Below are 13254 nucleotides of genomic sequence, written 5' to 3'. Positions count from 1 at the left end.
TCGTTAGCGAGAACTCGATATCCGCTTAGCCACGCTCGCCACGATTTCTCACGTTCGAGCGTTACGAGCAGAAATACCTAACGATACAACCAGCTGATCGATATGTTTCTCTCCACTCGAGGTTCCAGGTGATTATTTTACGAGATGAACGCGATTGGAACTAATATACTCGTGATTCGCTCTTTTGATATATTAAACGGAAAATGTACTTTCCTTATATGATAGGTTTAATAAAGTTGGGATTAATAAAAAAAGATATCAAATACCAGAATTTAAGAAAATGATAGAAGTAAAGTGTAAATATGAGAACTTTGAGAAATAAAATAAACAGCATGTTTATTGAGAGAATATTCATATCATACTTTAAAACGTTAAGTCTCATATGAACCTATCTGTAACATAGGAAAAATAAAAGACCAAATAGAAAACTTCCAATTCTTTGTGACACAGAAAAAAGAAAATATAGAAATTTTCATGGGAGACAAGCAAAATACTTTGCAATTCTTTTAACAAGAACCATCAACTTTCATAAGTTTGCTTATGAAGTTTGCTTATTATTCTGATTCATAAGAACACTTAATTTCGCATGAAGCTCCTTGAAAAATAAACTAACCTATAAAATGGTGGAATATCTTGGAGATCATCGAGTCGTGGCTTGCGTCTCCCCGAAGGCGGTCGGCAGATCGATCATCGAAATTCCCAGGCATTCTCACGCGTGCGAAAAGGGCAGGAAGAGAGCGGGGCCTGGAAATCCATTGATTCGCGTATCATCGTAATTTCACGGCGCGTTACCTACGCGAAATAACTCGGGGGACCGTGGCCTCGTCGACGTCCTATCTGGCTTCGGCTTTAAACAAGCCACGAAATTGGTTTACTTTTGAGCTGGATGCCACCCCATCGTCTGGCCGGGGCGAGTTTTCTCCGTAAGCGAAGAAGGGCGACAAAGGGAGGTCGGAGGAGGATCCCACGGGCTTCCGTCAGGGAATTAGCCTTTTAAATTGGCTCGCCTACGCCCACAAACTCGATGCTTTTCGTGGATCACGCGGCTACAAGCGTACACGGAACTTGCAACTTAATGGTCTTTTTTACTAAGTGCTTCGATTACGCTCGCCACATTGCTGGAAACAGATTTTATCGTGGTGAAGAAACTCGAAACACTGCTGATTGATTGTTGTTTAACATATGAGAAGGCAAGTATTTTTTAAGAGGATTTTTTGGAAAGAGAATTGGAACTACTTTTAGTTAATTAGATAATTCTGGTAGAGAAATGAGCATTGTTCTCGAAGTTAATTTCTTTAAGACACTAAATATCATATTTTTCGTAAGTATAACTTGTGCGATATATGTACCTATATTTAAGTGAAAAACTATTATTTTTACCGGGGATTCAAATTATTCAATTCGATTGAATTACCCTGTATCATTTAGAAACATATTTTCAAATCGTAATATTTTGTTGCAATAAATTTCCGAATCATCTTTCGAATATTATTTCCAAAGTAACTCGTCACAGTGTCTAATAAAAAAAGCGTCCGGCGCCGAAAATTTCCAGCAAATTCGAGAAACCCGTGTTCCTTGTTTCGCCCCGAAAAAAAGGCATCTCCAGAGCGCAGCGAGGTCAGCCCGGCCATTGGAAAATGGTTCAATCTACCGACTCGTAAAGTAGATTCCATGACGATCTCACCCCGCAGCTAGCACGTCGTGTTCAGGAATTGCGGCGGACAGAGAGAAGAACGAATCCCAAACATATTTTCGCCAGGTTGGCAAATTCTCTGGCTTTTGGTGTGCGGTATCGGTGGCTGACCGCGGGGCTGGTCACCTCCCCTGGCCAAGCCTCTCCCCGGGGGATGTTATCCTTGCGGTCTTGGCAGGACTTCGACCCACAAGTAAACGCATTCTGAGTGGACGAAAGAGAGGGGAAAAGCGAGGGAAAATCGAGGAAAGAGCTAGACGAAGACAGGATCAGGCTGGACTATGAACATCGGATGGATGGAAGAAGATGAACAGAGTAGCAAAAAGATCATTGGAGTGGTGAAGGGGTGCCATCGAGGTGGGACTAGATGGCAAAAGTCCACGTAGAGAATCAGCTTGAAAATCCCGTAATACGTGTATCTACATAGCCATAGAGAGGGTCGAATTCGTTGCGTAGCCCGCGGCCGAATTCCCATGGGTGCCATAACGGGGCGTCTCTACCCTCCTGACACCGGGACACTAGGACCACGAGAATAACGGGTCCCCTTTGCTGTTATCGCGTACGAGGCACCAGGACCATATGGACAAGTGCATACGCGTTAAAGACAAACCCTCCCCTCTCTGTCTCTATCCGGTCTCCGGTTGCTTTTTAAACGATTTTATACGGTTTGGATGCCGCGCGTTTTTGATCTCGTTAACGGCTGTGTCAAAGCTGTGCTCATTGCAGTGACGAAGAACGTGATACGTTGAATCGTGAGATTTTACGTGGTTTCGTGTTTTTCGTATTTGAGTGGAATATTTAATTATTTTATCTTTTTGTGTTTTATCTTAAACCGGACTTCGTAATTGAATTTGTTTTATTACTATCGATTACCGTTTTAGTCAACAAACTAAAAGCCAGTGACTGTTGTAAAGTAATAGTACAACAACGAAACAAAGTTGTGCTATAGTGAAAATGGCAAAGAAATAATTCTTGGGAGCGTTAAAATGTCCCCGAAAATAATATAAAGTGTCAGCAAGAAATAAGTTTCTGACGTGGTGTAGAAATTATCGAGAAATGGAAATATTTCTGGTAAGAAAATATCTATAGAAGAGGAATAGACCATCGAGAAAGAGGGAAGAAAGGGAGGAAGAAAGAGAGGAAGGAAGAAAGAAAGAAAGGAAGCGCGACGATTCTTTCTGATTTCGAGCAGCAGGGTGAGAAGACACGAAAGCGATATCGCGTATACGCATCCCTCGAGGGGTGCGATGGTTATTTTTATTTATGAGGAAACCACCATGAAAAGGGAGCCACCGACGGGCGACAAACCCCCGTAGCAATCTGTTGGGATTTCCACAAGTTGAATTCGCTTGGTCGGCATGCCCGGGGCGTGTCAAAACTTAACGATAATCGTATTTCCTTTTTCTTCGTTGGTCAGACCTATAGAAATGGAATCCTTTGGAAACGGCTGCTTTCGATTTGTAAATTCCATATAAATTCTATCATTTCATTAAACTTCTCGGTCGTCCCGTTGACCCGATCGTTTAATGGAACACGAAGTATGTGTGCCTGATAATTGAAAGTTCGCCACGCTGGAAAATATCCCAGTTAATTATTATAACGTTAATGAGACGCGTTTAGATATCTGATCGAGGGTAGATTTAAGCCTTTCGCTGTTCAAAGTAAAAAAAATATATATATAACATGGAACATTTTAAAACTATTTTTCATTATTTTAGTTAACAACGAAGAAGTTAATGACGATCTCTTGTCAAATCGCAATTATGACTTCTTCCTTGTTATAGACCATCGAGCACCATCGATCATCCTTGTTAGGACCGTTTCTTAACTATCGTTCAGGGATGCTTTTCATTTTTTGTTCGTATGAAAAAGTGATCAAGAAGGAGATCATATTTTTCTCTGGCTTATCTCTGTACCTCTCGCTTTAAAAAATGAGGCTGACAAATATTTCTTAGTCCGTAATCTCTGAAGAACACTCTGTCGTCCCTATAGACCGTCCTGTTATCAGATAACAAGCTAATTAATTTTGTTGCTAATTGCCGCGGAACACGCTCGTGTCAGCATTAATGGTGCGCCTCGTTATGTTTTAGAACGTCTTGAGGAATCTTAAAAGAATACTTCACACCCCGCCCCCTCCCCGCACAATTTTGATCAAACTGAATAAAATATCGACCTATTTAATTCTGTTCAAAGTTTTCTTCCTGCTATTTTTAACTTTAGAGAATCGTGGTGATAGTATTTTCTTATCGATTATATTATCGATCATATACATTCTTATCGATTATATACATAATATTTTTCTTTCATCATCGACTGATGTCGAAAATCGAAGCAGTAGCCACCGCTTCTTGAACCAATTTTCTTCGTCGGAGAATATCATCTATGAGTTAGATAAGACTCGCGTTTTCACTGATCCTATCGCATATGAAATATTCGCGGAAACTCTGACGAGAATTCTCGCGCGTCTCCTCAGGATCGCGTGCCCGTAATTGGCTCTTCGCCAGCTCCTCTCCTCGAGCTTGGAAACCGGTAACGAGGTGGAACCTTTTCGCGAAAGCGAACGATCGCTCTCTCGTGCGGAGATAGCCGAGAGATGCCTTACGTCGAATCGGCCGTGTCTCGCTCTATTTGCGTTTCAGCGCACGCCATTATGCGGTGTGTTTGCACGTAGAAGCGGATAATTTAATACCGGCCCCCGTATCATCGAGGGGTCGACGAATCACCTAGGAATATGGAAATCAGCTGCTGACGATCGTCAGGAGCATATGGAAAGTCGTTCCCTTCTCGCTACGGAAGTATCGTCAAATACACTTATTCAAAAAATAATTTTTCATTCACTGAACTGAATCACTTTTCTGAATCACTATTTTGTAAAAGGCTCGAGTATCCTTGAAAAAAAATATGGATAAATCATGTATCGATCTCTTAATAGGAATTTTACATTTAAATAATACTTATGAATTAAATACTGAGGATATCGATGAATGAATTTCTTGCGATGGACAGATTCAATTGATGAATATTTATGAGTTTCTTACAGATTGGTTCCATAAAATTTGCAACAATTTATTTCTACCATCGAATTAATTAAAAAATCTAATTTAGTTGACCGATTATGTTAACGATATTAATCATTTAATGTAAGAACGATGTCTGGATGTTTATTCTCTGCAACGACGATTTAATATCAGGAAAGTTGACAGTAAAACATAATCCGTTTACGATACGACATTACCTACCCCATTGCGTGACAAAAGCGTCGAATTCCGTTCTGATTCCTTTATCCTGGTATCATCTTGGGAACCATAAGGAGTCGAGTCGCTCGATACAATATAATGTCATAGTCTAGTATATCGAATGGAAGCTCAGAGCGGCCCTGATCCGCGTGTAATTCGTCGTATCATCGAGGGTGAGTAAGGTCGTGTGGTTGTTCCGGGGTTACTGGCGTCTGGCAGGGCTCGAACGTCGCCATCTATCCTCCTATTTGTTAGCGGGCTTAGCAAATCATCCGAACGAGCTTACCGTTGCTTGGAACGAGGGTGCTAAGCCGTGCCTTTTGCTCGTCTCGCGCCTCTCAAGCGTTTCCTTCGCAATATCGACGTTAATTTCGACTTAGGCTTGCGATCGTTGTGACGTTGTGACGTTGTGACGTTGTAACGGTGACTTCCATTAACGTAAATGTTGTTCCATTTTTTCCCATTACAGATAAATCTGATCGTTCGAACCGACTATTATTCAGTATCTTATATTTTTGGAATCGTTACGTGTTCCATACGGACCAGCATATTAAAAAGAAGGAATCAATGTAGAATTCGTTCGTCTCAGAAAAATATTTTGGCCATAGATTTATTAAGATGAAAGAAGGTAAGAAGAGTCTATTCGAGATTAAATACTTTTTTTTTCATAGAATTTAATATCGAGAAATCTAGACATATAAACAAGGATGAAATAAAAAAGAAAAGGGAAAGAATTATCTCCTCCATAGCGATATTCGTATTAATAATCCCCGAGGTCGTCAAGACGGCAGGCCATAAATCCACGAAAAATCGCGGCGTTCGAAAGTCACTCTGCCCGCCTCCTCGCCCGCCGTGATCCAGTAAATCAGGCCGTAAAAAAAACCACGAAATTTCACGGTGCGGAAACCTCTTGGATCGGGGCAGCGTGGTGGCGCGAGGCCGCCAATTTAAAGTTACAAATTCGGCCATAAAAGGAACGCTGTTCGGAGTGCTTGGGTCACGCGTACCGTTTAGAAAAAAAAGAAGGAAAAACAGAGAAGGGAAAAAATCATTGACGAGGGTGAGACAGAGAAAAAGAGACAGAACAAAGTTCATAAAGGAGACGCTTAAAAAACCAGCAACCACCAAAGAGAGGGGGAGTTATAGGTGGAGTACGTAAGAGAGAAAAGGACGAGGAGAATTTCCACCCTCGCTCGACAATCGAGCTCGTATTTTCCGATTAGAGGGTGGCATTCACTTATAAGCCATACCATAACACTTGTCCGCCGGCCGTTATGAGCCCTTACAGGCCGCGTACAAGGGGTGAGCAGCGCGCTCTGCTCCATCGTGTTGCCGACGCCGCGTCTCTACTCCAGGGGGACAGATTTACAGCCACCTTGGGTACTGATTTACTCGAGGTTACTTACGAGGTGACTCCTGTCCGAATGGGCCGCATTGCAACCCCCGAAATACGCGCGTTTGCTTATAGACGTTGCGCCACATGTTACTTCTACGTACGTTTTTGGAACTAGTAAAATATGTACAGTGTATGATTTATAGGAAGTTTTAGAAAGTGATTTAGGTTTTTTTAAAAAAATTTGGCATTCGGAAGGTTCGATTAACGCTCTGTTATTTGTAAATTCGGTTTACTTAGGAGGGAAAGGCGTTGTAACTCATTAGAGATCTGCAGCCTTGTAATTAGTACAGAATCAAGTAGAAGATATAATAGAAAATATAGAATTATTATATTATTGAACAGAGATAGGTTGTTTAACGTTCGAAGCACCCAACAAGATAATTATTCGGTTTTACCTAATTTTTCTGAAAGTGTCTCGATATTTATGGACGAAGGTGTATATAAACACGTTTGTTAACTTTCGCCATAAATAATTCTTTTGCTTCTATAATTACGGTCTTGTGAAAAAGGGCAAAATATGGAACACACGACGTAACGTTCGACATTGCGATTATCGTTTCTACGTTAGGGGGTTTTCGAGCTCGTTAAATTTAACCAAAGTGCCTGATTTAAAACGTTCCTTTGTGTCTCGTTCTTCTTTTTAATTTTTTATTAACGGAGCATTTCCGAGGAGCGTGTAGGATTTCGGGAAGGTAGAAAGAGACGAAACGACTTCATTTTTGCCATCGGCTCGCGAATAATCATCGATCGGATGATTTATGTTATTTCGAAGCCTGCTGTTTTATCATTACACGAACCATCGGTTGTTGCTTAAATATGTAATATGCCAGCTTGGTAAAAAGCAAATTACAGTGAAACGTTGGATGCGATTATAACTGCATCCTTCACTCCTTATGATTATGTCAATCCAATGGTTACATGTGCTTTGCATACGCTTAAGCATGGCCCCTTGCATTGCTGGTAACACAATTTACGTAGCGGTTTCTCGAATCATCCGAACGATGGTAGTAGCGAATTTATTTTTCAACAACCAACGTGTATAATATATGTCAATTTCAGTGTAGAAATTCTTATACTAAATTCGGAATTAAATTGAACAATTTTCTTTATTGCATTTTGCAGCACGCAGTACAATTTAACATCTTTATCTTCCACTTTTCATAATGTTTTGTTTAACGATTGACGTACAAAGTATATAATTTTCTGATTAACTAAACTACTGGTATATATATATATATATATATATATATATATATATATATATCCTAAAGTTAACTATTGGCAAGCAAAAAATACCTATTTGCTTATACACGGTAATACAAATTTTATAGCTCGAAACTGGACGAGATGGTAGAATACTTTTTCTTCGTACAATGCTTCGTCTTTTAGACAAATATGCTTCTGTAAATTGTAAGAAGTTTAAAATATACAATAAAGACTCTTTCATGGACAGTTACTTTTCCCCTACCAAAGAAAAAATATTTATGAAAGATACAACTTCTTTCAAATTTTTTAACGCTTTCTACCATTCCCGGATTACTTAATCATATCTGTTACCTCTACCACTAGAAAATTTCCTTCACAACTTCATCAGAGAATTTCAACTCAATAAGACCGTATTATCCCAAGTCAATAAGCCATCTTGTGGAAGACATTCTATTGGCTGGAAAGGGAGGGAATGAGGGGGTTGATCGGTGTAAATTCGGTCGAGCTCTTTCGAGCTTAAGGAAGATTCACCGTTTCACGAGAAACGACGAGTGGACAGCGGGGTGGGAGAGGGAGACCGAGAAGAAAAGAGGTGACCAAGGGTAGAATGAAAGGATGCTCGTAACAAATGGTCGTTTCCTCGAGGGGTGCCATGCTCCAACTCGTCTAACAAGGTGTCGGACGCCCCGGGACGCTCGGCTTTCATCTCGACCGACCGGGAATCGACTTTATCTTCATCTCGATGCCAAGACTCACGCCGTGAATCCCGAGTGAATCACGTACTCGAATTGATATTACCGCTGGATTCCGTCTTCTTTGTCGTCAGGTGTCTCTATCGTACCCTGCTAAATTATTCCCGGACATAATCGACTGTCCTTAGCCGGCCGGTCATTATTCCGGCTTGATTTATTTCATAGCCGGATTAACGCTAATGGTGTAACGCTGCTTTCCCTCGCGATGCAAATGGCCGATCGTCGTTTTCGTCTGTTCCTATCGAAACGCATTAGCGTCGTGAAGAATCGACGTCCTCTACTTTTCCTGCAACCTTCTATTTCCTTTTAATTTTGCGCCCGACTGATTACTGAATTTCTTTCGTACCGAAGTTGATAATGAGCGCTGTGGTTTCCGGAACATTTTAACTTAATGCTTTTTGAGGTGGGATTGGAAGTATTTATCGTCAGTAGCCTTTTACCTCGTGCTAATTTACATTCAACATCACTTGCAGGAATTGTTTCTAAAGTAGATCTATGCGTGATCTGGATATTTGTACGTTTCATCGGTTGCTAACGTGATTGCGGATATAATTAATTCCTGTTCCACCGCGGTTCACTTTGTTCCCAGTAGATTGTTCCAGGGAAAGCGATATGACAGGTATATTAAATACCTGCGATTGTTGCAACTTGATTTTATCTCGACAATTAGTTTAATTTAGAATTTCATAATGAATACAGCTTCATCAAATTATCGAACCAAATTTTATTTGTAGCAGCGCGTGCATAAGTTATTCCCAGGTCCCGTATAAATTACAGTCGAGAATTGATCCTTGTTTTCGTAACACAAGGAGTACGTATATTTGTTATTCAGTTATATCTATATCAAATATATGGGACACACGCGTACCTATAAAAAGTTATAGATTTTCTATAATTTTTTTTCATCAAACTTATCTTTATCGATATAACAAGTAGAAGATCGTTGACAAATTATAATGACAACTGCGCTCGTAAATCGAGGTATTGAACTAACACTGATTTATGTAGGTTTCATTTGGACACCAAAATGAATTCTTCCACTTTTGTGTCATTAATACAGCTTATTGGGGAAGATTAACGTTATAACATCAAATTTAGAAAAAAAATTTGACTTTTCCCATTTTTCCATTTTTGACTGTAATGCCGCAATTGTATATCAACCCTAAGCTCGCGCCATATTCTCGGTGCAGGCCGCAAAGTTGTTCGTCGACGAACCGCTCGCAGAATTGTCGGCTCTGCGAGTGGTCATCCGGGGCCGCGAAAGGGCTTAAATAGCACAATAAAATTCGCAGAGAAGGCCGACAGTAATAGCGAAGGAACGGGAACGAGAAGGAAAGAAAGAAAAGGGTAAAAGCACTCTTTCTTGCCGCCGTTTATTTTAATTTCGTGTATACGCGGTACCGACGGTCGTTCCTTTGTTCTGTCCGGCTATGCCGCTTTTATTTCTCCTCTTCCTTATAGTTTTTCTTTTCATCCTTTTTTCCTCGGTTCACCAACACCAGGGAGATACAGTTCTTCTTCTTCTTCTTCTGGCAGATGTTATTTTAAGACTCAAATCGACGATGCTATTATTCATCATCAATTTACTTCAATTCACGGGAATTCTAATTCCTCGGGATCTGGCTAAAGTGATTGTCACAGATCTCGATCCGATATGCATTTTCTTCACATACGCTATCACGAGTATTAGAACACGAGTGTTTGATCGATTTTTAATAGCTTCTATATGATCTAATTTATAGGAAGCAATAAGGAATGTCAAATACCTCTATCAAGTTCTTTGACGTCTTATAAAATGATGTCAGTGCTCATAGTTAGAGATATCACATATAATTACACAGAAGTTTCATCGTATGCCCGGGAAAGTAGTTCTTTCGTTGTCGAATTGGTATTCCTGAAAATATTTGCTACTGTGATTAATTTTCACGGTGTAGCAATTTCTTTTATACGTTCTACGCAAGCAAGGTAGATATCAGAAGCAAAATTAATGTGAATTAATTAAATTTTATACTTTCTAGAAAATATTGTCCTTAACAAGTATTTGTCTTAACAAGAATATATTTGAACACAGTTATCAAGCGTTTTGAACAAAAATTGCTTTAAACAGATAAACGATAATATAACTGAGAACTTCGAAGGTTAATACGCGTCTTCTTTAACATTTGTGCTTCAACCCTCGCCTACGCTTCTCCGAAGCCTATTATCAATCCCCTTGTTCGACGACATCCTACCTCCCCCTATTCATCATTTCTAGCGGTCTATCAATCATCATTGTCGACTCGAAAATTCCCCAGAACGAGCCTTGGAACACTCCACGTTGGTCCTTTTGAAGCACCCACCAGCATCATCGGTGGATCACGATGCGGTGGCCGCGTAATTGCCACAGTCCAAGGCCGACAAAACGGACGTAATTAAAGAGCACGGCCGCGAAATCTTTCCACGTCAAAGAAACGATATTTATACGGTGCTTCCAGCATCCGTGAAAAGCCGCTGGTGCATTGTTGGCCGGCTCGTAGGCCTCGGTGCCTCGCCATGAGAAATGCGACTCTGGAGCTGCGGCGTCGACTCGAAGGGGGCCGTGAGAGGGATGCTACGAAAGAGAGGGACGAGAGAACGTGGGGATGAACGGCGGAAACGGTGGAGCAAAGAGAGAGTGAAAGAGAGAGAAAGAGAGAGGTGAAACGGGGGTGGGGAGAACGAGCCGCGCGTTGCCGGGGCATAAAAGCTACCGTAGTGGTGCCCGGACGTATAACGTTTAACATTTAAGCCTTTAGAAGGTTGTAAGGTTGGCTCCCTGTAATTATCGGCCGAGGTGCGGCGCCTTGAGGTCTTCATTATGGCGAGCATCCTTGTTATTTCTCTCTGTACCGAGCATGTACGCGCGAGCGCGTCCAGTCTCTGTTCTGTTGTGTACACGGCATGTATCGCAGGTATGCGTGCACATACAGATAGAGAAAGGAAGAGAGAGAAAGAGAGAGAAAGAGAGAGAGAGAGAGAGAGCTGTAAAGAGCAGTAGGCTCGACAGAAAAAAGCGTTTTGGTTGGGCGTCGTAAAGCGGAGGACCGAGGAGAAAAAAGAAAAGGCACGTCGTGATTCTTCGCGTTCCTTTTGCTTGGTCGAGACGAAGTGTCTCTTGGAGGTTGAAAGGAGATGGTGAGGAGATTGCGGAGGGCTTGGAGCGAGAGATTCTATGGGAAGGAAGGGGAGATATATCGAGGCGCGTGTTGTTTACAGGTTTGTTAATTAAGGGACGTTCAATTTAATTGGTTCGTGGTGGGTCGCTTTTTGGATTTCGTTTTTAAAAATAGAATAGTGCTGATTTTAATATTTTTCGTACGTGTCGCGTTTTCTCAATTTACGGGGTAAAGTAATTTTCTATTTTTAACGACCTTCAAAGGGCGATTTTTTCCATAGAAGGTTGCGTTTCACAGGGTATGTGGGACTGTGGAACGATGCCGACGCGGTTTGCCTAGGAAAATCATGTTCCAGCAAGCGGCAGGAATTCGTACGGGCCGCCATATTTCAGTTAAAGCGCGCGGGGGTGGCGTTCAATGCCTCCGCTCCGCGTTGCCATGGCAATTAATTACCTTCATCCCTTCCCGGGGCATAGGTACGCCTATAACGGGTGTACTGATCGCGTTCGAAAGATATCCGCATCTGTCTCGGCGAGAGAGAACCGAGAACCCGGCAAATACGTTAATTACCGCGGACCAGTTTCCGTGCAAATTACTAATGAGATTTTCGCCTCCCGTAAGAAATCTCCTCGTAATTTCAAAAGCATCCTGCAGGGGTGGACGCGTCAAAGGCTGTCGTTGGTAATTTTGGGGAAACGATTCGGTTAACTGGCCTCGCTCGATTATGCTCCACTCTTTCCTCGAAGGGGTGACTGCTGGAAATATATTCGCCAGACGTTAGTTCGTGATTTGCCTTCCGGTTCTTTGGGAATTCGTTTGTGCCTCTGCGGCTGATTCGAAGTTGGTGAAATTTTCAAGTGATTTCTGACGTGCTTTCTTTTTCATATAATAAAGTTTGAGATTTTTAAGCTAACGGTGATGGAATTGGGGATGATGAATTTGTAATGATATGCAGAATTATTGTCTATAGAAATGAGTAGATAACGAGATAAAATATTTGGTGTAACATGTACAATCCTTTTCTCCATGGATAGGAAGGTGATTGTGTGAAACACCCGGTATAAAGTAAACGTAACAAACACAATCGGGGCTTTTCCCCATAGCAGCTACTGGAGATAATAGTGTAACTGATAGTAGTGGCTAACTAGAAACCCACCCTCTCGACTTTCCGCGTTCCTCTTACCATTTTCAGTTCTGTCCCTTCTCCTCGACTAATTTTCGGTTTCCCAGAGCTATCATTATTGGCCAAAGAAATCGTCCGCTCTATTCGTCTCCGTATCTTCTTCAATTTATCCTTGACGTTTCATTTAAAATTTAATGAAATGTCCACGTACTCGACGTTAAAGAAAATGGATACAATAAATTTAGCAAATTTTCTCTTTAACCAAAAAGCAAAGAAAATAACAACGAACGTCACAATTAAACAAATCCATCCGTCATCTGGTATCCGTGTGTATGTATGTTCCTCTTCCACAAATCTCTCAGCACACACTGCACATTTCCGTACAACCATTACATTGTAATTAGCCCATCCAGCTGTGTCTTCGTTAAATAGATTTAAGAGATACAAACAGGCAGGCGCAAACGCTTTATGAATAGCTTCATCAGAAGGTACTGCTCGAAATAAATAGAAGATCATCCATGTGGATGGCGTTATCGCTCAGCAGGGTATCCGTCAACCGTATAAATCAGATATTCATTAAAAAAATCTCAGCTTGTTAAACACGAGCGTCGCCGTTCCTCCGTTTTATACGCTCCTGTCGCAAAATATTTCTCGCGGTTTCTCTTCATACATCAAAACCGCGATCTCGCTCTCACTTTTGCGCATCGTTTTACA

General features: G+C 41.3%; 1 protein-coding gene and 1 long non-coding RNA gene across 3 annotated transcripts in view; one reads left to right on the top strand and one right to left on the bottom strand.

The window, feature by feature from the left end:
* Window positions 1-13254, top strand: part of LOC126923635 (protein zerknuellt 1-like) — a 103782-nt gene that overhangs the window by 14927 nt on the left and 75601 nt on the right. The gene's annotated exons all lie outside the window — the stretch shown is intronic.
* On the bottom strand, window positions 7044-13240 carry LOC126923639 (uncharacterized). Its single transcript, XR_007713253.1, has 2 exons — window positions 12601-13240; window positions 7044-10177 (listed from the first exon to the last, which is right to left on the bottom strand). It is a non-coding gene; the product is annotated as an uncharacterized LOC126923639 (long non-coding RNA).

This window comes from Bombus affinis, chromosome 13, assembly GCF_024516045.1.
Source record: "Bombus affinis isolate iyBomAffi1 chromosome 13, iyBomAffi1.2, whole genome shotgun sequence".
Lineage (NCBI taxonomy): Eukaryota > Metazoa > Arthropoda > Insecta > Hymenoptera > Apidae > Bombus > Bombus affinis.
This window is presented reverse-complemented; position numbering and strand designations above follow the sequence as displayed.